The sequence below is a fragment of the Hyperolius riggenbachi genome, chromosome 3 (assembly GCF_040937935.1).
Source record: "Hyperolius riggenbachi isolate aHypRig1 chromosome 3, aHypRig1.pri, whole genome shotgun sequence".
Taxonomy (NCBI): Eukaryota; Metazoa; Chordata; class Amphibia; order Anura; family Hyperoliidae; genus Hyperolius; species Hyperolius riggenbachi.
The window spans coordinates 367,757,071-367,782,668 of NC_090648.1; the positions used below are offsets into that span (position 1 = coordinate 367,757,071).

At 44.4% G+C, this 25,598-nt stretch overlaps 1 protein-coding gene across 2 annotated transcripts in view; it reads left to right on the forward strand.

Moving 5' to 3' along the window:
• SH3PXD2B (SH3 and PX domains 2B) overlaps positions 1-25,598 on the forward strand; it is a 293,221-nt gene that overhangs the window by 18,395 nt on the left and 249,228 nt on the right. The window contains exon 1 of one of the 2 annotated variants that reach the window (XM_068277153.1): positions 11,005-11,104. The exons of the other annotated variant lie outside the window; for it this stretch is intronic. The gene's annotated coding sequence lies outside the window, so the exon portion shown is untranslated. Of the gene's footprint in view, positions 1-11,004; positions 11,105-25,598 lie in introns of those variants that run through there. 2 annotated transcript variants of the gene reach the window in all.

Below are 25,598 nucleotides of genomic sequence, written 5' to 3' on the forward strand. Positions count from 1 at the left end.
GGTTAGATTAGGTAGGTGTCCCCCAGTATAGATTAGATTAGGTAGCTGCCCCCCAGTATAGGTTAGATTAGGTAGGTGCCCCCCAGTATAGGTTTCATAGGTAGGTGCCCCCCAGTATAGGTTTCATAGGTAGGTGCCGCCCAGCATAGGTTTCATAGGTAGGTGCCGCCCAGCATAGGTTTCATAGGTAGGTGCCGCCCAGCATAGGTTTCATAGGTACGTGCCCCCCAGCATAGGTTAGATTAGGTAGGTGCCCCCCAGCATAGGTTAGATTAGGTAGGTGCCCCCCAGCATAGGTTAGATTAGGTAGGTGCCCCCCAGTATAGGTTAGATTAGGTAGGTGCCCCCTAGCATAGGTTAGATTAGGTAGGTGCCCCCCAGCATAGGTTAGATTAGGTAGGTGCCCCCCAGCATAGGTTAGATTAGGTAGGTGTCCCCCAGTATAGGTTAGATTAGGTAGGTGTCCCCCAGTATAGGTTAGATTAGGTAGGTGTCCCCCAGTATAGGTTAGATTAGGTAGCATCCCCCAGTATAGGTTAGTTAGGTAGGTTCCCCCTCCCCCCATAATGGAGGGGGGAGCCGGAGCCACGGGGAGGGCAGCCCGACCTCTCCCTCCCTCTCTCCGGGCCGCCCTCCGTGCTCCCCCCTCCGATGCACAGTAAATAGCGCAGCAGGCAGCTCTGACCCCAACTACTCACCTTCCTGCGTTCCACTCGCTGCTATCTCCTATTGGTATAGACGCTGAGTGATACACACGTTGCTTCCGGCTAAACAGGAAGCAGCGTGTGTATCACTCAGCGTCTATACCGATAGGAGATAGCAGCGAGTGGAAAGCAGGAAGGTGAATAGTTGGGGTCAGAGCTTCCTGCTGCGCTATTTACTGTGCATCGGAGGGGGGGAGCACGGAGGGAGGCACGGGGAGAGGGAGGGAGAGGGAGGGCTGCCCTCCCCGCGGCTCCGGCTCCCCCCTCCATTACAGCGCCCCCCTCCAAACAGCGCTCAGGGCGGCGGCACGGGCTGCACGGCCCTAAAAACGGCCATGGTGAGGGGAGCCTGTAAATACCCCAAAGGCGTGTTAAGGCCTATGTAATCCAGGCCCACCGCTGTTGGTGAGTGTCGACCTCACAGGGTGAATCTGGTGCAGGTGTAGTGGTATACAGCATAAGTGCAGCACTGCTCTGATACTGATAGTGATCGGCTGTCATAGGCTAAAGCCTATGACAGCTGATCACGCTGATTGGCTGGCGGGGGGAGGGAGGGAGCAGGGGAGACATTTTTTAAAAATAGTCATTTTTATAAAAAAAACAAAACACAAATATTGATTTAAAAAAATATACACGGGAGGGCCATCAGACCCCACCAACAGACAGCTCTGTTGGTGGGGAAAAAGAGGGGGGGGGGAATCACTAGTGTGCTATGTTGTGCGTCACTGCAGCTTGGCCATAAAGCTGCAGTGGCCAATTTAAAAATAGCCTGGTCTTTAGGGGGGGTTTAGCACTGTGGTCCTGAAGTGGTTAAGTTAGATAAAATCTATGATTCCCAGGCACATAAGAAGGATGGATGTGGTGAGACACAGCAGACCTCAGGAGCAGCTAGTAAGGAAGAGCAGCAGGATGATGACAGTAAACTGTTGCTATGCAGCTTTGCTATCCAAAAACATTGTGGAAGCAGTTCAAAGCAAAGTACGTTTAGGGCTTGTTCACACCTAGAGCGTTTTTGGGTTTTTATAAGCACCGGCGATTTTAAAAATCGCCCTAAAAGCGCTTGTGCAATGGTTCCCTCTGAGAGTGTTCACATATGAGCGGTTTGATTTCGATCCGCTCACCAAAGCGCTGCCTGTACCATTTTCGGGGCGATTTGCCTCAGTGGAAGGTATAGGGAAACCGCAAAGCACTTGAAAAAGGGCTTTGTATAGCAATTTCCCCAGCGCTTTCATGAATAAATACATTACATTGTATTAATTTCCAGATGCAAGAGTTCACTTCCTGACTAACCCTAGGAAGTGTAAAAACAAATCGTTCTGCAAAAGCGCTTAGAAAAGCGTTTTTACAAAAAATCCCTAATGAGCAGAAAGGCGCTAAAAAATAGAGCTTGAGTTTATGATGTGAGCAAGGCCTTAAAAATTGTTTTCCTTTACAAGTTATCAATAGGGATGGTCAATGAGATGCAAATATATGCAAATTCGTATGCAAATGAATGCAGTTTGAAAATGGACCAATCAATTTAAACCCAGGTTTAAATTGATTAGGCCATTTTGAAGCTGCATATATTTACATAAAAATTTGCATGAACTCAGAAGAATTTCCGTCTCTTTGATCTTCCCTGGTTATTAGGGATGATCGCAGATATGCAAAGTGAGATGTATGCAAATTTTTTTTATGCAAATGTATTTAGCTTGAAACTGGACCAATGAATTTAAACCTGGGTTTAAATTGATTGGTCCATGTTCAAACTGCATAATTTCGGATTCAATTTGCATCTCATTGATCATCCCTACTGGTTATCAGTTGCAGAACATTCTCTAGCCAGCAGGCCAAGCTGATCACTCTCTAGCCAGCTGCTCATTAAGGCCTGGAACCCACCAGGAGTGCTTTTTAGAGCGCTGTGTGATTTGAACAGCTCTTGCTAATGTAATGCTATGGGTGTGATCCCACTAGAACGATGTGATTTTATAAAAATCATCCATAGCGTTGCATTAGCTTTTAAAATCACTGGTGCTTAGAAAAAGCCGCTAGTGGGTTTGAGCCCTAAGGCTGGGAGCACACTTGAATGAACCATGTGTGTTTAGCTGCATAGCAGAAACCGGATGTGAAGCTGCACACAATGTAAGTCTATGGGCTTCACAAAATATTGCATAAATATGCATTTTCCAATGCGATTTTATGTGCGTTTTAAAATCGCACAGCAGGTTCTTTCATCCTGCATACTGTATTGTATGTGAATTACATGTAATTTCCTATGGGAAATCAAAAAATGCATACGATTTTTGTAAATAAAAATATAAAATAGTGTATTGTATTTTCCCTCTTGTTGAAAAAGGTTATTTAAAAGTGCAAATGCTTGAAAAAAGCAAAACAAAAAACAAACAAACCACAATCTCGTATGAAAAACACACACAAAAATGCAAATGCAGAAATGCACATGCCTTAAAGAGACTCTGAAGCGAGAATAAATCTCGCTTCAGAGCTCATAGTTAGCATAGTTATCCTAAAAACGGATAGTTATCTTAAAAACGGATGAACTCCAGTAGTGCTTATTGTAATGCCATTCTTTTTCTACAAGTTATATTACGTCTCTTTTTTGTCACTAGGTGGTGCCAGAGAGCCAGCTCAAAATTACTTGTATCCCTGTGAAAATCTGTTATTTGTAGAAGCTGGGCTGTGTGAGGTGAGGGGCTCCCAACATGTAAATACTGCTGTCCTGACAGTATCCATACTACTCAAATGCATGCACTAGTCGAGGTAAATTCATACACTGTGGCATTAGTCCCCTGGTGGTGTCACGTTTAACTGCAGATAAGTGCAACTTTGGGCTTTTTTAGCAGGCCTACTTTTAAAGGCATATAAATTCAATTTGAGTACAATCCCCGATCATAGATGGCAACGTTTCATCAACACTAGGCATTTAAGGTATTCCATTTGGTATTCAAATAAACATAGCTGCACTGACTAAAAAATACATTACGGGGTGGGGAACTAATGTGCATCAGGAAATAGATTTATTTGAAAACTTTGCTCTTATTACTTTGGTAACTTCAGTTCTGCTGTCAGTCACAAGCATGACCAATATAGCGCTGGCATATTCCCCAGCGTTGCACAAATAAGTTCTACCGCTTCTGCTATTACTTGGTAACACCCACATTTCAGATTTCCCCTGTAACCACAGAAAAAGTCCTGTATGTGTCTGCAGGAGAAAAGAATAAAGCCTTTGGAATGTTAGTCTGTTTAGAACTGGGTGTGTTATTTAGGAGGTCAAAGTGTTTCAACTCATCACATAGAAAAATATTATATTTTCCAGTAACCCTAAGTGTAACTCTCAGATGACTAATTAATCCTCACACAAGAACAGTCCATCTTTGTATTCACACCCTGTGATGACCACACAAATCAGCAGGACTTCTCCGGAGGTCCAATTGTAAGACAAAAACCTCCTTCAGTGGATAGGAGATTGTCAGTCTTTACCTTTACAGGGTGAATTACAAGCTGCTTTGAATATTTATGAAAGAGAACCTTGTCTGTTTTATGTGGTCATATTTTAGTTTTATATTTTGCGTCAAAAAGAGTGGATATCTGAAGTGAAAAATTCATGCAAACCAATGACGAGGGATTACCTCTTGGGCCACCCTCAGGCAGCCTTAGGAACTGCTTGCCCCTGCGAGTAGTTCTGAAGAAAATTGCATTCATACTGCGCACATTCGAGCCAGGGCTTGTACATGCACAGTACGGAAGCTGTTTTCCTTCTGAACGCTGTGGGGACTCGAGTAGTTCTAAAGTCTTTGTGAGGGTTGCTGAAGACCGAGCAAGACGAGTAACTTCAACTGGGGACTGCACGGGAACTATGGGATGGGCTGAGGACTGCAAAGGTTCTATGATATCCAGAGCCTTACCTCTACAGTACATTGAACAGTAAAAGCTGCATGGTTCATAGCCATGCAGTGTGTCTGTACTGCTGTCATTCCAAAAGTGTCACCTGGAATTACATGGGGCTATTAACATTTTATTTATGTGCATCCTGCAGAATTGCGATTTTGCGTTCCATCACACATGGATGTATTTCAATGGCGTTGCATTTGACCTGCTGTTTTTCTCTTTATTTTTTTTTTTTTGTGTGTGCGTTTTTCAATTTCCCTGCATTTTTATATAGTGTGGCAGTGATGTTTTTGCCCTGTGCAATTCGCTTTTGAAACGTAGAAAGATTGCATTTATGTGAAAATTGCATCTGATTTTAAAGTTGACTAGATAGTGTTATGTACCGTATTTTTCGGACTATAAGTCGCTCCGGACGATAAGACGCACCCATGCTTAGAGGACAAAAATCGGGGGGACAGACTAAACCTGGTGCCTCCATGGTCCAGGGGCGTCTTATGTTTTAGCCCTGGGAAACATGCATAGTGTGTGGAAGCAGGGGAAGAGGGAGAAGGGAGCTCAGTGACTGGGGAGCCAGTTATTACTCCACGGTTTGAGCTGACTGGGAAGGAAATGGGAAAGTAGGAAAGGGAGATCCACAGCACACATGGATTAGTTGAAAATCCAGTGCACATACAGAGTCAGTGCAGCATATAGTGTGTCTGAGTAATCAAATACTTGCATATAGCAAAGCCCTACAAATCATGTTCAAAGATCAAGTGAAAAAGGTCCGCACAATGGCCTCAATTCACTAAGCTTTATCAAACACTTTATCAAACGTTTGATAATTTACCTCATGAGTAAACTCTAATTTTGTATTCACTAAGGTGTTATATATTTATTGAACTGCTTATTGATAAAACATTCTATAAATATTTAACACCTTAGTGAATTCAAAATTAGATTTTACCCATGATTTAAATTATCAAACGTTTGATAAAATGTTTGATAAAGCTTAGTGAATTGAGGCCAATGTCTCCACAATCCACAAATTTATTCAGGACGTATCCCAATCAGATAAAAGAGTACTCCGACTGACATGTTTCGAACCTACATGGTTCTTAATCATAGCCATTTTTATGGTTCCCATCTACAAGGTTTTATAGAGGATGGTGGGCAAAACCAGGGGGAGTAACAGACTGACCACACCCAAAGTGGGTAGTGGCCAAAGCCTGCATCCTCTATACTGGCTGCCACATCAGCCTTTACAATGTTATGTGTATAAATTTAAAACATTTCTTAAAAAATCAAGGAATGAATAAAATACCAGACAAAACAAACGCACTTAAAGAGAACCTGTACTGAGTAAAAATATTTAAAATAAACACATGAGGTAACATCAAATGAACATTACATAGTTACCTTGCCATCAGTTCCTCTCAGAAGCTCTCCATTTTCTTCTGACAATAATCCCTTCCAGTTCTGACAATATTTTGTCAGATCTGAAATATATCAGTTGCTGTCAGTAAAATATCAGTTGCTGTCAGTTATAGCTGAGAGGAAAACTGATGTACCAGGTCATGTCCATGTTTCCCTATGGCTCAAGTGGGCGATGTTACAGTTGAACTGTGTGCTGACCAGAAAGCTGTTATGGGTAATGGCCATTTTCAAAATGGAGGACGGAAAATTCCCTTGATCACAGTGAACAAACAGGATGCGGGACAGGAGAAAGACTCCGAGGAGTAGACTACATGGAAGGTAAGTATTACTTGTGTATGCTTATTTTGACTTTTAATTTTCAGTTCAGGTTTTCTTTAAGGACTAAGACCATGCTGCATATCACAGAATGGTTAATGTATATACAGTCAAATGACTCAAAATGGGCCCAGAAATCAACCAGGTGATAGACTTTAATGCAATGAGGAACATGAGGGGAGGGGGGGGGGGAGGGAAAGAAGGAAGAGAGGGAAGAGGAAAGGGGGGAAAAAAGGAGGAAAAGAGAAGGAGGGGGGGGGAAAAGAGATGGGAAAAAGAAAAATAGATTCCAAATTAATATCTATCCGGTCACCAAAGCTAAATCCCAGCTAGCATTTAAACCAAGGGGCGCTCTGGTGCCCAATCGAAAAATCCATAAAGCTTCATGGCCAATAGGTCTCCGCCTCTTTTTGGCAGGAATACCCTCTCAATACCATGAAAACAAAAACTGGACATGTTTCCCCCATGTACCATGCGAAAATGTTTTGCCACATTTGAAATACTATTTGTGAGCCAGCCGGCCCCCAAGTAATGTTCGGCAACACGAGCCTTTAGAGGCCTAGTGGTACATCCCACATACTGAACAGAACAAATATCACAAGACGTTGAGTCACTTTTTACATCCATCCCAAATCAAAAGGGATTGGAGGCCTTGAATTATTATTTAAATCAAAATATGAGACTCAGCCAGGGCATGCTGATTTTGTTTTTGATTTGATGAAAATGGTTCTAGAAAATAATTATTTTGAATTTAAAGGTGAATTATATCGCCAGAAGAAAGGCGTGGCCATGGGGGCGGCGTGCTCCCCGTCTTATGCATGCCTCCACTTAGGTTTTTGGGAGGAGATGGTGGTAAGGGGTATGCGGGGGTACCGGGAGCACGTCGCCCTCTGGCTGAGATTTGTTGATGATATCTTGGTTTTGTGGAAGGGATCCGAACTGGAGCTCTTAAACTTTATAAGTGAATTGAATGCAAATGATCGGAATATTTATTTGACATATTCCTGGAGCCACACAGAAATCTCATTCTTGGATTTGATGATTAAAAAAACTGGAAATGCTCTGACAACCAGTACGTTTAGAAAAGATACAGCTGGGAATACCCTTTTATCAGCAAAAAGTGCCCATCTGCCATCTCAAAAATGGGCTGTCCCTACTGGACAGTTCATGCGTCTACGCAGGAATTGCAGCAATATAGCTGATTACAAAAAAGAAGCAGATGATTTACGGGGCAGACTTTTGAAAAGGGGATACCCCAAGCATATTATTAATAGGGCATACTACAAGGCCCTGTCAAAAGGAAGGTCTGAACTTCTGGCATGTGGATCAGCACATTCAAGGCAAGGTAAAAATGAGGAGGTCATTAGGTTAGTGACCACTTACGGTTCACATTATAATGAAATAAGAGAGATATTAACAAAACACTGGCACTTATTATGCCGAGACCCAGTAATCAAAAATATTGTGGGAGATTATCCGCATATGGCTGCCAGAAGGGGTAGAAATCTATCTGATTTTTTAGTCAGAAGTGAGTTCTGTGCAAAAGAAAAGGTTGGAAGAGTGAAAAGAAGAGGAAAGGGAATGTTTCGCTGTTGCGACTGTCTAATGTGCCCCTATATGCGGAAGGGAGAGACCTTCTTTAATTGGAATAAAACTGCCTCCTTCAAGATTAGGGATTATATAGACTGTGCCACTGAGAAGGTGATTTATCAGTTGCAATGTACATGTAATAAAATTTACATAGGTAAAACTTATAGACCCCTGAGAGCCAGAATACAGGAACATGTGAATAACATCAAGGCAAAATACGAAAAAAGCCCGGTGGCAATGCATTTTAAAGATGCTCATAATTCTGACCCAAAATATTTAAGTGCTATGGGCATATATAAATTAAATATCAGCCCTAGGAGGGGAGACTTTGATGAGCAGCTTTTGAAGAAAGAATCCATGTGGATATATAAATGTAACTCAATGCAACCGCATGGTCTAAACAGCGACATGAATTTAAAAGTATTTCTGTGAACTTTGTCTGCAGTTCGGAAAGGATCCACAAGATGGCTCCCAATAGCTCTTGGTCACATTACGTCATCTGCTTGAACATTACGCATGTACGCTTGCCCGCATATAAAAGCATGCGTTATGCGTCCTTGCGTCATCACGTCTGAAGAAGCCAATTAGGCGAAACGCGTCACGTGAAGGGTGCGTCACCACGCTGGCCCTCCCCGTGCCTCCGCTCTCTTCCTTGTTAGCCTATGCACCCAGACGCCGCACAAACACGGACTGTGTACCGCCGCGTCCGCATGGATAACCTAAAGGATCCCCAGTGAGCAGTCCTGCTGTCCAGGTTGCGTGAGTACCGGCATAGCCGGCCTGCTATTGCTCCACAAGCTTACAATTGAGAAAATCTCTACAGTGTTAATGTGACTAAAGGGGGAAGCCTATGCGGATGTCATTAATCTGGAGGAAGTATCTGGTTGTTGCTAAGGCGGCAGGGTTGTACATTACTTGGTTGTACGTAATGAGAGCGTATCTAATGTGATAAGAGGCGTGCTGTAGTGGCACACGGAGAGGGCTGAAGAAAACAGCTTATGGTGACCCAATATAGCTAACATGATGGATTACCTGTGATTAAAGGGGCCTGAAGATAAACAATAGAACTGAATACCGGTATCAAATCAAATTAATTTCATAGGTGCACCTACAATATCCGGGTGGGAATCCAACAATGCTGGCTATATTTGATGATTTTTAAATTGTTTTTAAATACGTATAGTGGCTAATTGGATTTAATTGAATAGTGAAGTAATAAAATTTTTTTTCTAATTTTGTAAACCTGGCTCCCTATAAATTTGTTAGATATTGGTTGTTACATAGGTGAGACGGTAGGATAGATATGTGGTTGATATCCTGCAATAATTTATTGTTTGCAAATATCACAAGTAATCAAATAAATGACATTCTTAGTATCACAATTGATAAAATGTTTAATGGGGGAGACATGTCCATTAGAAAGGGAGACTACAGTCCGAGTATTCGTGGCAAGAGGCCACTCCACATTTATAGGATCCCTTCACAGTAAGCCAAGTTGGAGGTCTGGAAGGGGACTTAAATAAACTAGGTGACAAAAGACTTCCCAAAGTGGGTGCTCTCCTGCTTGCAAAGCTAACCCCCTCTCGAAGAAATGGCTGTAAGTCCCCATCTCCCTCCAAAATGGGCAATTACTTCTTCACAATATTAGTCAACTGATGAAATTCTGCACTATAAGTTGTAACAAAGACCGATTTTTTCATTGGACTTTCTCTTATTGGATCTACCCTGTCTATAAGTTGTTCTCTAGGGGTAGCATTAGCTCTGGCTCTTGCCTTATTTATGTTCCATTTTGGATACCCCCTGGCCAACAAACGTTGTTCTACTGTATCATATTCTAAGTTCTCACTGTCTAAATCCGAGCAATTCCGCCGTGCCCGGATAAGTTCACCGACTGGAATTGCTCGGACCGTATGGGCAGGATGACAACTATTGGCCCGCAAGATGGAATTCCCAGCACAAGATTTTCTAAAGGTTTTGGTATGAACGGCCCCATTTACCTCATCACCCCATAAAGTCAGGTCCAGATAATTTATACTGACCTGCTGCCACTCATGGGTGAACTGGAGATTGCACTTGTTGTTATTTAAGTGGGCAATAAAAGTGTTAGCCTCAACTCGATCAGCCTTCCAGACAATCAGAATATCGTCTATAAATCTCCCGTACCACGCAACCCCCGTCGTCGGGCGCCCCCCATCTCCAAAGATGTGGAACTCCTCCCACCACCCCATATAAAGATTTGCCAGGGATGGGGAGAACTTTGCTCCCATGGAGGCTCCACACCTCTAGAGATAGAAGGCGCCGTCAAACATAAAGTAATTGCGGGCCAGGAGATATTCCACAGCGGTACAGAGAAATACCCGGAGATCCGAAGAGTAGTCCGAATACCTCTCTTAATGATACTGAAGTGCAGTGAGAGCCAAATGATGGGGAATAAAGGGATTTGATATCTATTGTCAGCCAGCTGTAACTATTCTCCCAAGTCAAATTCTCCATGCTGGCTAGCAGATGCTTATAATCCCTAAGATACCCTGGCAACCTCTTGACAAGAGGCTGTAATAAAGAATCAACCCAATCACTCAGGCGCTCACCCAGAGAGCCGATCCCAGAAACAATAGGCCTGCCCTCCGGGCGAGCGCCCGGTTTATGGATCTTAGGAAGGTGGTGGAACACTGGAACAATAGGGGATTGTACCCCCAGGTACTCCACCAATCTCCGATCCAAAACCCCCAGACTCTCACCAAACCTGAGCAAGCTAAACAACTGTCTCTGGAACTCAACCGTAGGATCTCCAGGGAGTCGGGTACATGTACCTGGATCCTCTATCTGTCTTAAGGCCTCTGCTTGATAATCTGACCTATTGAGGATGACCACTGCCCCCCCCCCCCCCCCCCCCTTATCCGCATTCCGTATGACAACATTATCGTTCTCTTGCAAACTCTTGATGGCCAAAGATTCTGCTTTAGTTAAGTTATGTCTCACTTTATGGTCTCTCTGCTCCGCCAACCTGACTAATTCTTTTTCTACTAAATCTTGAAATATATCTACAGGCGAAGTTCGAGCTGTAAAGGGATAAAAATCAGGGTTTCTGATGCCCACAGGCTGTACATCATTCATGGAAACTAACCCCGTGCCCTCAGACATCAAGGAATCAAGTGTCGATCTGGCACATACATCTTGGAAGTTTCCAATATCAGGTAAAACAGCCTCGGATTGCAGAAACTTATCACCCTGATTCTCCCCAACAGTCCTAAAGTGTTTTCTTCACAATAATGATCTGATGAATTTATTAGTGTCTAAAAGGGTGTCAAAAATATTAAAATGGTGGACCGGGGAGAAAGACAGACCCTTGGCCAATACACTAAGTTCTGCTTCTGAAAAGACACAATTTGATAAATTGACTACATTAGTAGACACTGAAGCTCCAAGAGAACCTAAACTGGAGCTATTCTTATATTTAGTGTTATGTCTTAACCCTGCCCTACGGGTCCTCCTCCTCTGCCTTCTCTCTTGGGATGCCTCTTGGGTTTCCTGTAATAAGTTGGGGGCTTCTGTATGTCTTTTGAAAGAGAATGAGGCACCAGACTAGACTGAGCATGTGTGGAGAGAGCTCGCTGTGTGGCTTCTAGGGGGAATGAATTGTATCCTGGTTGTGGGGCACTATCCTCAGCATCCAGTGCAACACCAGAGCTAGTGGGACGGGAATCCTCTGGAAAACTAACTTTTATTCTATTTCTCAAGCGTGACCTCCTTGACCCCAAGCCAGGCGATCTCGGTGTACTCTGCTACCGTCCCCACTCATAAACCATATTTAACTTGTAATCTTCAGTATCCCGCAAATACTTAATTCTTTTGTTCTCTGTGATCATGGCCTCTAATTGTGTTATGTTTGCACACATCTTACTATGCAGCTCATCATATTGTTGAAGTGTGTTGGACTTTACAATATTCAAATTTAATTCTGTAATTTTCATCTTAATGTCTACCAACTTATTTTCTTCATACTTAATGATCAATCTCATGAGACTAAGAGAACAATCCGTTAGTATAGCATTCCACTCCACAACAAATTCTTCACTATAAACTGTTGTTGTAATCTTTTTAATTCTTAAGCCACGTGGGACTATATTTTCTGCCACATATTGCTTGAGGGTGGATAAGTCCCACCAAACTCTAACTTCTTTGCCCAATAAATCCTCCAGTTGAAGAAAGGCAGTCCTCAAACCCACATCAGACCTGACCATGTCTGTGTTTAATCTCTTCAAAAAGACTGCTGCAAACTTATCATATCGGTCTGGACTAGAGTTCAAATCTTTCATTGGAATAATATGCCCCTCATACTTATGTTGGCCATCTTGGAGGACTTTAATAGCTTCCTCTAGGGAATTATGATCGAACCCCCCTCTAGGGCTGAAATGGTGGAATCAATGGGATCGCTAAACCGTTCTCCTACACAGAAGCCCTCGCCTCCAGTAGTAGTCTGTTGCTCGGATGGTTAAGGTCAGAAGTAATATGACATGTATCAGAGGTGGAGATCGGGAAGTGCAAGGAAAGCCTCTTTACCTTTTCAGATGCCCTTATGCCACGATCCAAATCCTCCATAAGACCCTTGACCATATTCAAAGAGGATGCCCGTTCAGACTCAGATGTAACCACTGGTTGCTGTTTAGGATGAGCACCCAAATTCTGGATCGGCGGTTTGGCGTGATAGGTCCCAATAGAGCGTCGCCGGTTGACGTCCAGCACCACTGCCGGGTCAGCGCATGTCACATCCGCCTTCCTGTCGTGGCTGCTCTGGGACACCACATCCGCCTTCCCATCGTGGCTGCTCTGGGATACCAGATCACGCTCCCTCATCACAGGCGCACCACTCCCCGCACTCGGCAAGGCAGCTCCACGCTGCGATCCTAATCCATCAACCTCCGGAAGCGGCAAAGTGGGTATGTCCCTTCGGGTGCTGTGCTGCTCTTGTGTCATAGTCATCTGTTTGTTCGGGGCCTTGTAATTATAGTCCATCTTGTTTCTGGTGATATATTTATACGTCTTTGCCTTGAGTAGTGTGACTTCTTAGAGTGCGTTGTTCTTTGAACGCCATCAAACAAAAGTGCTCAAAATCTGAGTATAGTTGTGTGGGTGTCCTCGGATCACTGCGAGGAGCCGGTAAAGGCAGCAACTCCAAATAAACAAAGAAAATACCGCTTCACTCACAGAGGGGGGACAGTGCTGGAACAAGGGCTGCCCAGCCCGGACACAGTATCAAGTAAAAAAAGGTCCGAACAATGTCTCCACAATCCACAAATTTATTCAGGACGTATCCCAATCAGATAAAAGAGTACTCCGACTGACATTTTTTTCGAACCTACATGGTTCTTAATCATAGCCATTTTTATGGTTCCCATCTACAAGGTTTTATAGAGGATGGTGGGCAAAACCAGGGGGAGTAACAGACTGACCACACCCAAAGTGGGTAGTGGCCAAAGCCTGCATCCTCTATACTGGCTGCCACATCAGCCTTTACAATGTTATGTGTATAAATTTAAAACATTTCCTAAAAAAACAAGGAATGAATAAAATACCAGACAAAACAAACGCACTTAAGGACTTGTGCGGACCTTTTTCACTTGATACTGTGTCCGGGCTGGGCAGCCCTTGTTCCAGCACTGTCCCCCCTCTGTGAGTGAAGCGGTATTTTCTTCGTTTATCATGTTCAAAGATGCTGCAATATAACGAATGAAAATACAGTGCACATTTTAATAGAGCCATGTACAGAAAGTAAAAATTATCCAGTAGAAGTGGTAGGCTGTAATGTGCAGTGTGAGAGTTTATCCACCCTGCCAGTCCTAATTACACTTATCTGTAAGTGTAGCAAGGGTGAAGTGGGGAAAGAGGACAGGATCCTTTTTTACTTACAGCTTCCCGGATTATTGTGGTGGTGGAGTGCCCCGCGGATCACATGGGTCCGTGAAGGAATGAGCATGACCATCGGCTTACTTCCGTCATCTCCCTGTGTCCTCCTCCCTGTGTCTCTGGGTCCACCTTCCTCTGCCGTACTGCTCTCGGTCCCCATGTCCGCGTCTATACAGTATACGAGTTGCAGCCACGCCACCATTAATAGCAAGAAGCCACGCAGGTTTGGGTGCCATCTTCCAATCAGGTGAGGGGGCGCTGCCCCAGACCGCCAATCACACAGCTCATTGCTCCCTTCTTCTGAGCCCGCTGGTCTCGAAGGTCCATCATTGGGGCTAATCACTACACAGTCAAGGGAGCAATGAGCTGTGTGATTGGAGGTCTGGGGCAGCGCCCCCTCAACTGATTGTAAGATGGCACCCAAACCTGCGTGGCTTCTTGCTATTGATGGCGGCGTGGCTGCAACTCGTATACTGTATAGACGCGGACATGGGGACCGAGAGCAGCACGGCAGAGGAAGGTGGACCCAGAGACACAGGGAGGAGGACACCGGGAGATGATGGAAGTAAGCCGATGGTCATGCTCATTCCTTCACGGACCAACGTGATCCGCGGGACACTCCACCGCCACAATAATCCGGGAAGTTGTAAGTAAAAAAGGATCCTGTTCTTTCCCCACTTCACCCTTGCAACACTTACAGAGGCACAGAGAGGAGGACACGGGAATGGAGGGGAGAGGAGGACAACACTTTTTAAATGCATGGCGCAGGTCCAAATAATACATTCGGTCTATGACGCACTGACTTTTTCTCCCCACTTTCGGGGGAGAAAAAGGGCGTCTTATAGTCCGAAAAATACGGTAAATTAACTTAAAGGGAATCCGAGGTGGGGACAAATTAAAAAAAAAAAATACTTCCTGATCCCCGGGGGCTGGGTCGGATCAGGTAGCCACAATCCCCTCCGCTCCGTTGACCTGCATTCCTTATCTTTGGGTTTCGTGACCCCTGGAAGGAGCTGCTCTCCCACAGCAGTGGGCTGGGGGACGGCGGAGCAGCCAGGGAAAGACAGAGCTGCCCAATGGCAGCTGGGGAAAGCCTGCAGGAATGCCTCTAGTGGGCGTTTAAGCAGGGAATAACTCCTCCCTTACCCTCCAGAATAGCGGCATGGGGGGAGACAGGGGCACGTCCTGCAGCAGGTAACATGCCCCTGTGTCCCATCTCCCCCCCCCCCCCACCTCATCGCCTCGGGTACTCTGTAAAGAGGAACTGTAATCAAGGATTGAACTTCATCCCAATCAGTAGCTGATACCTTTTCCAGGAGAAAACTTCTCCTTTTCTCAAATCTATCATCAGGGAGCTCTGTGGGGCTCGACAGCAAGGGGGTTGCTGAGCTGGGCTCCTACACCAGGTATGACACCTGGTTTGCCGGTGCACAATCCCTCTGTGAGTCACCATTTCACAATGTAAATATATACTATATTGAATGAAGGAGGCACTCAAATGGCGTATAAACTTGCGTTTATCAAATAGTAGCAAAACACTGTGTTTTGCTACTATTTGATAAACGCAAGTTTATACGCCATTTGAGTGCCTCCTTCATTCAATATAGCTCTGTGGGGCTGATATTGTGGTGGAATCCCTCCCACACTATGATGTCAGCACCTAGGTACTGACATCACACTGTGGGAGCCTTGTTGCATTGTGGGAAATAACAGCTGCTTCCAACTGCCAGAAAAACAGCATCTCCTTCCACAGACATCACCTGCCAGCAGTAAAGATGTCCCCATGTGATAAATTTCAGAATGTAAATCAGGAAGAGGAAAGATTTTACAATGGGCAAACACTGACTAAATCATCTATAAATGAATATTGTAAAAAAAAAAAAAAAAAAAAAAGCAATTTTTTTAAATTGTTATTTTTACTATAGTTCCTCTTGGTATGCACAGAATTGCAGTCCCAAAAATTGTATAAAAAACGCACACAAAAATGCAAAATTGTAGCGGAAAAAACAAAAGACAAAACTGAAAAATTGTGAAATGCAGATTGAAACGTGTAGAAAAAATCAGAAATTGCATAGGTAGCATGGTGGCGTAGTGGTTAGCTCTCTCGCCTTGCAGCGCTGGGTCCCTGGTTCCAATCCCAGCCAGGGAACTATCTGCAAAGAGTTTGTATGTTCTCTCCGTGTCTGTGTGGGTTTCCTCCGGGCACTCTGGTTTCCTCACACATTCCAAAAACATATGGATAAGTTAATTGGCTCCCCCTAAAAAAAAAAAAAAAATTGGCCCTAGACTACAGTACTTACACTAAAAAAATAATATAGACATATGGCAATGGTAGGGATTAGATTGTGAGCTCCTTTGAGGGACAGTTAGTGACAAGATATATATATATACATTGTACAGCGCTGCGTAATATGTCGGTGCTATATAAATACTAAATAATAATAATAATAATAGGTTAGTGTGATTGCAGCCTAATGGTTATTTTGGGTTGAGGCAGTGTTTCTCCTGTCCTCATGACTCCCCAACATTGCATGTTTTGCAGACAACCTCACTTATGCCACAGGTGGGGTAATTAGTGCCTCAGTTTAGGAGGCGAAGTTGCACACAATATGTCTATTGGCTTCACAAAAAAATTGCATTAGGCTCCCTGCACACTGCAAATCCGATTTGCGATTCAGATTTGCGATTCCAATTTGCTATTCCGATTTTCCCTGAATGCTATCAACAGAAAAACGCAGAAAAAATGCAGCATGCAGTAAAGATTAAAACTCGGAATTGCATTTAAAAAGCAATTAAAAATTGGAATCGTGTGCAGGGGGCCTAAATGTGCATTTTCCAATGCAATTTTGTGTGCGTTTTAAAATCGCAAAGCAAGTTTTTTGATCCTACATACTGTATGTGAATTGCATGCCATTTACATGTAAAATTCTTATGAGAAATCAAAAATGCATGCGATTTGCATGTGTTTTAAAAAAAAAAATGATAGTGTACTGTTCAAAGTTATTGCAACATTCTGTTTTGGGGGGTGTCAGCTTACAAATCAGCCCCACGTCAGTCCATACTGAACTCACCTGCTCAGCTTATCCACCTCTCCTCCTGCTCCTCAAATGGCGCTTTCATGGCAGTTTTTAGGCAAAAGCATTCAAGGCTATGGCCTGAAGTGCCATTGGTCCTGGGAGCACCATGCCCCTGGTTGAAGCCCCACCCCCAGGGTAAGCCCCCATATGTGTTCTTTCACCTGCTTCTACTGTGTCTGAATAGTGTTAGTTGCAGACAGCTGCTTTTGTGTCCCTCTGTGCTGACCCCCCCCCCCTTTCCCCGTGCCTCTTCCTGTGTCCCTCTTTGTGCCTCCTACTGTCTCCATTTGCCTACTACTGTGTCTCCGTGTCTCCTTCAGTCCCCCAGTGCTGCCGCCTTTTGTCTTCTTGTGCTCCATCTGCCCCCCTGTTCTGTCTCCCTGCGCCTACTTCTGTCCCCCCTTGTGCCTCCAGTCTCCATTTTGCCTCCTTCAGTCCCCCTGTACCTCTTTCTGTCCCCTTGTGCCTCCTTCTGCTAGCCCTTCCCCACCGTGCTTCCTCTTTCCATGTTCCTCCCTCCGTCCTCCTGTGCCTCCTTCAGTCCCCCTGTGTGCCTCCTTCTGTCCCCTTGGGCTACCTCTTCCTTTTTGTGTATCCCTCTGTCCCACTCTGCCTAGGCTTCTTCTGTCCCTCCTCTATCCCCCTGTGCCGCTATCTGTCCCTGCCCCCTACTACACTTTCCTAGTCCAGAGTGTAAATGCAGAGTATAGCACAGCAGAAGCTGTGCTCTCACCTTCTCATTGGGGAGGTCAGTGTATCCAAAACCAGGCTGCATCTGAATGACTTAACAGCAAGAGGTGTGCAGAGCCTCTCAAAAGGCATAAATGCATCTGAAAAAGGTGCTACAAATTTGAGTACTATTCCTTAAGCAGGGTGCAACCACCAGGTGGCGTTAATTACTATTCTCCCTCCAGGCCGCCATTGATAGTAGGGAAAGATGTAACTCTGGTGGAGTTTTATCGCCACCTAGTAGATGCGCTCGGCTAACGGAAAAAAAACCAAATTTGCACTAATGGAGGATGTTGGCTTCAAAGTCGGTTAACATGCAAAAAGTTTTGTACAAGACCCTTCCACTGCAGTGAGGTCATCCAATGACTCTGCTGCTCTGCCTTGTGCCCTGGTAACATTATGTAGGCGATGTGGAGGGATATGTGCTGTAGATGCATCACCAAGGACTTTATAGTAAGGCCTGACAGCTTGTGCTAGAGATTCACTGCCCTTGTGAAGACCCATGAGGAGCCAAGCTGCAGGTAAGTACTCTGTCTTTATTCTATTTACACGTGCCTACCACTGACACCAGGAATTTGAGGGCACAATGCAAGAACTATAAGGAGTAGGGGATGGGGGCTCTGCCTTAATAATTTTGGGGATGGGGGTAATGTACCAAAGTATGCTGTGATGAAAGGGGGCACTATGCCTAATTATGCTTGGGAGTTTAAAGGGGGGGGCTCTGTGAAACTGTTTGCAAATTTAGGAGGGACTTTGCCTTCTTGTGCTTGGAGGGGACACGTGTATTTTAACCCTTCATCCTATCGCATAAAGTGGTTAAACCCCCCCAGGCATAATAAGGTAGAGTAAAATCGCCCCCGAAATAGGCACACTAACCCATAAATCTGCAAAGATAATTAGGCAGGAGTCTAGAGGGGACTAACTACCTATTGTAGTGGCTGGATAGTGTAATGGTTAAGGGCTCTGCCTCTGACACAGGAGACCTGGGTTCAAATCTCGGCTCTGCCTGTTCAGTAAGCCAGCACCTATTCAGTAAGGAGTTTCTTGGGCAAGTCTCCTTAACACTGCTACTGCCTACTGAGTGCGCTCTAGTGGCTGCCTCGCAAGCGCTTTGAGTCCAACAGGAGAAAGGCGCTATACACATACTGCAATTATTATTATTATTTGAGGGGAAAGTTCATTGAGTACCTTAAGGGGGTTTCTGCCTGCTTAAAGGGGGATTTTGCATATCTAGAGAAGCTGCTTCCTGTCTAAAGGCATCTACTGCCTACCTAAGGTGGTACACTTACTGCTTAGCAGGAAACGTGCGTAAATGTAGTATATCGGACTTAATGAGACTGGCCGATAGTATTAATACCGGTAATCATCTATTACCAATGTTCTGTTATTAATCATTGCTATGGAAATGGGACTTGGCATTCCATTACACTGACACCCTTCTTTATATACTATTGCACTTTTATCCAGTCCATTTGTACGCTGCTTTCATTCCAGTCAGGCACTATAGAGTTATAAGGGGTTCATATGTGCATTGTGTACAAGAGATTTTCCTGTTTTTGCACAGTTTGTTTCAGTTCAGTAATTGAAGCGGTTCTGACTGAACCATGGATATGATATACATATATAATTATTATTGCCAAAAAGGTGGTTATTAGTGTTTTTTTTAATGGGTTTATGTGGTTGAAATGTCTTGACATAAAGCTGTGATTTCTATTATTTACAACAGATGGTGCTGCAATTTGACCATTCTTTCTCTTTCTCTTCCTCTTTGGTTGTATCATTACTGCTGGCATCACACTTCTCTCCTAATCGCTCCTTTCACACCAACCCTGCTGTTGCCGTTACACGTAATACTAATCCCCCTACTTCCGCTACACCTAACACCCTTTTACTGCTGCTATTTCTAACACTAACCTCACTACCGCTACTTCTACACTAACCTCACTACCGCTACTTCAACACTAACCTCACTACCACTACTTCTACACTAACCTCACTACCGATACCTCTAACAATAATCTCACTACCGCTACTTCTACACTGACCTGACTACCTTTACTTTTACACTCACCTCACTACTGATACCTCTAACAATAACCTCACTACCGCTACTTCTACACTAACCTCACTACTGATACCTCTAACAATAATCTCACTACTGCTACTTCTACATCAACCTCACTACTGCTACTTCTACACTAACCTCACTACTGCTACGTCTACACTAACCTTACTACCACTGTTTCTAACACTAACCTCACTGATGCTACTTCCACACTAACCTCACTTCCTCTACCTCTAATGCTAGGTAAAGCAGAGGGACACCAAGAGCCCCAATAGTGTAATTCGTCTTGGGGACAACAATATAAATGAGAAGTTAAAATTATACTCACAAACCAGGGTTACCAATAGGCAACCACTGTATAGGCAGGTGGGGAGAACAATCCTGACCCCACTCAGGAATAAAAAGTCGCTCTCTGTAGACAGGAAAATAGGGTAACAACCCTCCACCCAGGGTGGACTCAATGTAGTGTACAAGATACAGAGGCGCCAAAAGAATAAAAGGTAATTAAATTAACTTAAAAAACCAACTGATTAAACAGAGGAGGCAGCGGTGGTCTTACCCCCTCCAAACAGACACAGGCAAGGACTGCGATTCAGACAGTCAACAATTTATTCGGAACTCCAAAAAACAATGCAACGCGTTTCACGGGCCATACATCCCGCTTCCTCAGGCAAAATACAGTAGGAGTCACGGCATCTGTATTATATCAGCGAGCTCGGCGCCTCTGTGAGAGGTTTTTTAAGTTCATTTAATTACCTTTTATTCTTTTGGCGCCTCTGTATCTTGTACACTCTAATGCTAGGTACACACCATACGAGTTTCTGTTAGATTTTTCTGTTAGATATTGTCCAACGTGTTGGAAAAAATCTGGCAGGTAAATCTAACAGAAAATTGTATGGTGTGGCATCAATTTATCAAAGGCTGCTAGGTACACACCATATAATTTTCTGTTAGATTCACCTGCCAGATAGATTTTTTTTTTCCAACATGTTGGAAAAAAAATCTATCTTGCTGGTAAATCTAACAGAAAATCATATGGTGTGTACCTAGCAAACCACTAAGCTTACCAAGATCTCATCTGGCACATGTTGAACTCCCTGATAATGCATGAAGCAATATGCTGTGATGCACTGCTGTGTAACACATAAGTGGGGTGTAACTTCAGCCGGTGCGTTCTATGCACTTTCTGATGTCCTTGCATACCACACACTTAAAGGAATTGTCAGACAAAAAAATGATTTTCACTTACCTGGGCTTCTACCAGCCCCATGCAGCCATCCTGTGCCCTCGTAGTCACTCACTGCTGCTCCAGTCCCCCGCCAGTTAGTTTCGTTTTTGCTAACCTTGGGGTCGGCGGGCCGCATTGTATATAGTTTTACGCATTCCCACTGGTGCAGGAACATTAACATATCCGTTTTTACGCGTTACTGGTTCAACGCGTAAAAATGTACGCGTTGAACCAGTAACGCGTAAAAACGGATGTGTTAATGTTCCTGCACCAGCGGGAATGCGTAAAAATGTATGCAATGCGGCTTGCCGACCCCAAGGTCGGCAAAAACGAAACTAGCTGGCTGGGAACTGGAGCGGCAGTGAGTGACTACGAGGCCACAGGATGGCTGCATGGGGCTGGTAGAAGCTCCAGGTAAGTGAAACTCATTTTTTTTTGCCTGATAATTCCTTTAAAATGTTTCTGAAATGCATACAGCAATGTATACAATTGGAAAGAGCCCAAATAGCTCATTGCAGAGCAAACGAAAGTGACAAGCCACAATCCAGATAACATCACTTCTACTTGTCATTTCATCTCATTTACCTCTATGCTTCACACCTTGTACTTCAGTCTACTTTATAGCTCACGGTTGACTTTTCACCTCTTGCTAAGCATGTCCTCCCTGACTTGCACTCTCTACCCCAACAGGCACAATTTTGCCAGTGCATCAGTGTCCCTGCCCATCAGTAAATTTATGGACAGTCAGTGATTTCCTCTGTGCATGTTGAAACTTGTGGGCCCTGTGAAAACAAGCTCTCTGCAGCAGTGCTGTAGTACAAAGATAAGGAAAAACACCCACAACCTCCCCCCCTTCTTTTCCCTGGTCACAAGCTGGGGGCTGTAATGACCAGTCTGTGACCTGTCCACACAGGAAGGATTGAAGCATGACAGCCATTAAATCTGTAGCTAACTTTTTTGCCATGACATTCCCATCATTTTTGGTCAAAATGCACTGCCTTTAAAGGACTCCCTTGGTGAAAAAGAAATGAAATCTTCACTTACCTGGGGCTTCTTCCAGCCCCTAGATGTCTTCTGAGTCTCTTGCCGTGGCTCTGGTGCTCCCCGGTGTCCCGCTGGCCACCCACAAAGCTCACGGACCAATCATCAGGCCGGCAATTCAGTGTGGGCGTGTCTGCGTCATCAAGCGCACTTATAGCCCCAGGAAAAAGACACAGGTAAGTAAAGATTGCATTTCCTTTTCACCTCGGGAGTGCTTTTGTGATGTTTACAATTGGCTCTTGTTATTGCTGAACTAGTTGGCATGAATTTTATCAGGCAGGACTATCTAAAATTGGCCATATACTTAACCATGTTTTTGGTCAATTTCTGGTAAATTTAATTTATTTGTTAAAATATGTTAGTAATTTATTGCTCCTACATAACCAATTGAGTTTTGATTGTTTTTGTACTGTGTATCAATCAAAAGCCTAATCGGGCACATTGGAAAATCGCTGTGCAATGTGGGTGGGATGAGGTGTTGGGGATCGATGGGCCATAACTTTGCCCTGCATCAAGCAGTACACCGTGGGCAGTTCCATTGATGGTTGATAGATTTCTGCCTAAATCTATCAAAGTTGAGCTGGCTGTGTACGGTAGGAGTCGATCAGCTAGTTATAATCGACCTGTATATGGCTAACTTAACACATGACAGTGCAGCAGGAGGTCATCAGGTGGCAAGGACAATAACAAAGCACATTTCCCTCAGTTGTCTACTCCTTTATGGTAGCTGAAATAAACTTAACCTATTTTATTTAACATTTTATATACAAGGTTTTAATATTCAGCATTGGAGAAGTTTTGACAGTGACAACTTTGAATCATACTAATTGATTTAAATCAGTGTTTCTCAACCCTGTTCTCATGACTCCCCAAGGGTGCATGTTTTGCAGATAACCTCACTTATGCACAGGTGGGGTAATTAGTGTCTCAGCTAGGTGGATTCCATGTGGCTGAGACACTAATTACCCCACCTGTGCATAGGTGAGTTTGCAAAACGTGCACAGTTGGGAAGTCACAAGGACAGGTTTAAGAAACACTGATTTAACCATTTAAGGTTGATGCTAGTTGAAAACTATGCGCTTTTTTTGATGTTGTTGTGGCTACTAGGGCGTAGATTTCAACTCACCGCCGCCGCATGTACTCATCGATCGTGTCGGTATCAGGGATGCTCTCACGAGTAATAACGAGTGCGTAAACACTCAAATTTGTGATTTAAATGAGAATTAATTATCTCAGGTGTATGGCGGCAGAGACATAAGGGGTTAGTTTCCCATAATTTGGCGTCATCCCTGTGCCCCAGATAGCTTACACGTGTCGTATTGAACGCGTTGCAAGCCTCACTGCGGGCACTTCTTCCTTCAAGCCGGAAGGAGGAAGTGCTTGGTGATGAGGCTTGCAACGCATCCAATAGGACGCGTGCAAGCTATTTGGAGCACAGGGAGGACGCAGAATTATGGGTAACTAACCCCTTATGTCCCTGCCGTACACCTGATCTAATTGATGCTCATTTAAATCACGGATTTGAGTGTTTACACACTCGTTATGACTCGTGAGAGCATCCCTGGTCGCTATCTCCCCGCCGCAGCTCACTTGCCCTGCCGTCTCTTTGACGGCAGAGCCCTGTGAGGGGGTCAGGAGCCGATTGGCTCCTGACCCTGTCTATCAGTGTAAACAACTCCTGTTGGCTTAGGGCTGGTTCACACTTGCCGATTTTTGAACGCTTTGCTGATCGCCGGCGAAGTATCTAATGTATCCCTCTGGATGCAGTCACACTGCAGCGTTTGCGATTTTACACTGCAGCGTTTCTGGGGTGATTGCACTTTGATTCTTGTTCTACTGAACGGGAATTGCAACCGCAAATCATGCTGAATCGCGAAATTTTGTCGGCAAATCGTGATTGCGGAGCCGAACGCGATCGCGTGCTATTGGCACTCAAAGCGCCGAGTGTGAACTAGCCCTTACATTGATAAACAGGGTCAGGAGCCAATGAAAGCGGCTGCTGGCCAGCTTTTTAGGACTCTGCCGTCATGGAGATGGTAGAATCGGTGGCCTGTGGTTCCCGGCATGTGGAGTAGATGGCGGTTGTGGCAGGTATGTACAGCGATTCGTCGGTATTCCGCGGTTTCTGGTACCAGCAGTCTCTGGTCCTTAAAGGAGTCATCAGGCAAATAGGAAAGCAGATTTACTTACCTGGGGCTTTCTCCAGCCCCTCGCAGCTGTCTGTCCCACGCTGACAGCTCCGTTCTCAGCCACCGACCCGGGGTCCCTGCACGGTGCAGAGGACGACCTCGAGGTTGTCCTTACTGCACCTGTGTGAAGGGCCACAGTCAATCAAGCCCACGTTGTCTGCAGCACACTGTGCAGTAGTTCTCCTGCACAGTACGCCGCGGCTTTCCTATTATTTGCCTGATGACTCCTTTAAGGGGGCAGAGTCCGCTGGTACTTAAAGGGGTTCTGTGTATGTGTGTGTGTGTGTGGGGGGGGGAGTTGAAAATAAAAACTGACACTTACCTGGGGCTTCTACCGGCCCCCTGCAGCTGTATTGCCCCACGCCATCTTCCAACGATCCGCCGTTCCCCGCCGCCGTTCCTGGTCTAATTCGGCATCTGATCCAACTACAGCGCTGTGGCCATGCGCGTGCTCGCTCCCGCGCATGTCATCGGGAGCTTACTGTGCAACCGCAGTACAAGAAAACTTTGTACTGTGCCAGCACAATAAGCTCCTGATGATGCGCGCGGGAGCAAGCACTATTCGTCTTGTTAGACGAATATCAGACCGGGTACGGCGGCGGGGAACTGAGCTAGTTGTTTCTTATGCTAGATACACACAATGCGGTTTTTTTGGTCGATTTTCCATCCGATCGATTCTCCGCTTGATTCTCAATCAATCAATTTCTATCAATCTATCAATTTTCATTCACTTCTATAAGAAATCGACCAGAAAAAAGATCGGAAATAATATCAGACATGACGGAATTTATCTATCGAACCATCTATCTGCCGACAAAACGTATTGGTGTGTACCTATCATTCTACTATTCCTTAAAGGATACCCGAGCTGACATTTGACATGATGAGATAGACATGGGTAGGTACAGTGTCTAGCACACAAATAACAATGCTGTGTTCCATGTTTTTTTTCCTCTGCCTGAAAGAGTTAAATATCCGGTATGTAAGTGGCTGACTCAGTGCTGACTCAGACAGGAAGTGACTACAGTGTGACCCTCACTGACAAGAAATACCAACTATAAAACACTTTCCTAGCAGAAAATGGTTTATGAGAGCACGAAAGAGATAAAAAGGGTCAATGGTTCATAGATTTTTAGCTCTGGCATACTTCAATGAATGTATCATTGAGCAAAAACAATAAAACAGTTAAAACGTAAAAAGTAGATTTAAACATAAAATAAAACTGTGGACTATCTTAAAAGGTAATTTTTAGGAGAAGGAAGATAGATACAATCATTTATTTCATTAGTTTAATAAAGAAAGCCTCAGCTAAATAAAAAATTAATTTATGTTCCTTGGAAGACAGAGCTCTTCTCCTTGATGTCTGGACTGCATTTCTCATATAAAAAACAGAAAGCTGTACATGAGTATATACGGATATAGAAGAGGTTTTTTAAATCACAAACCTGAGTATTC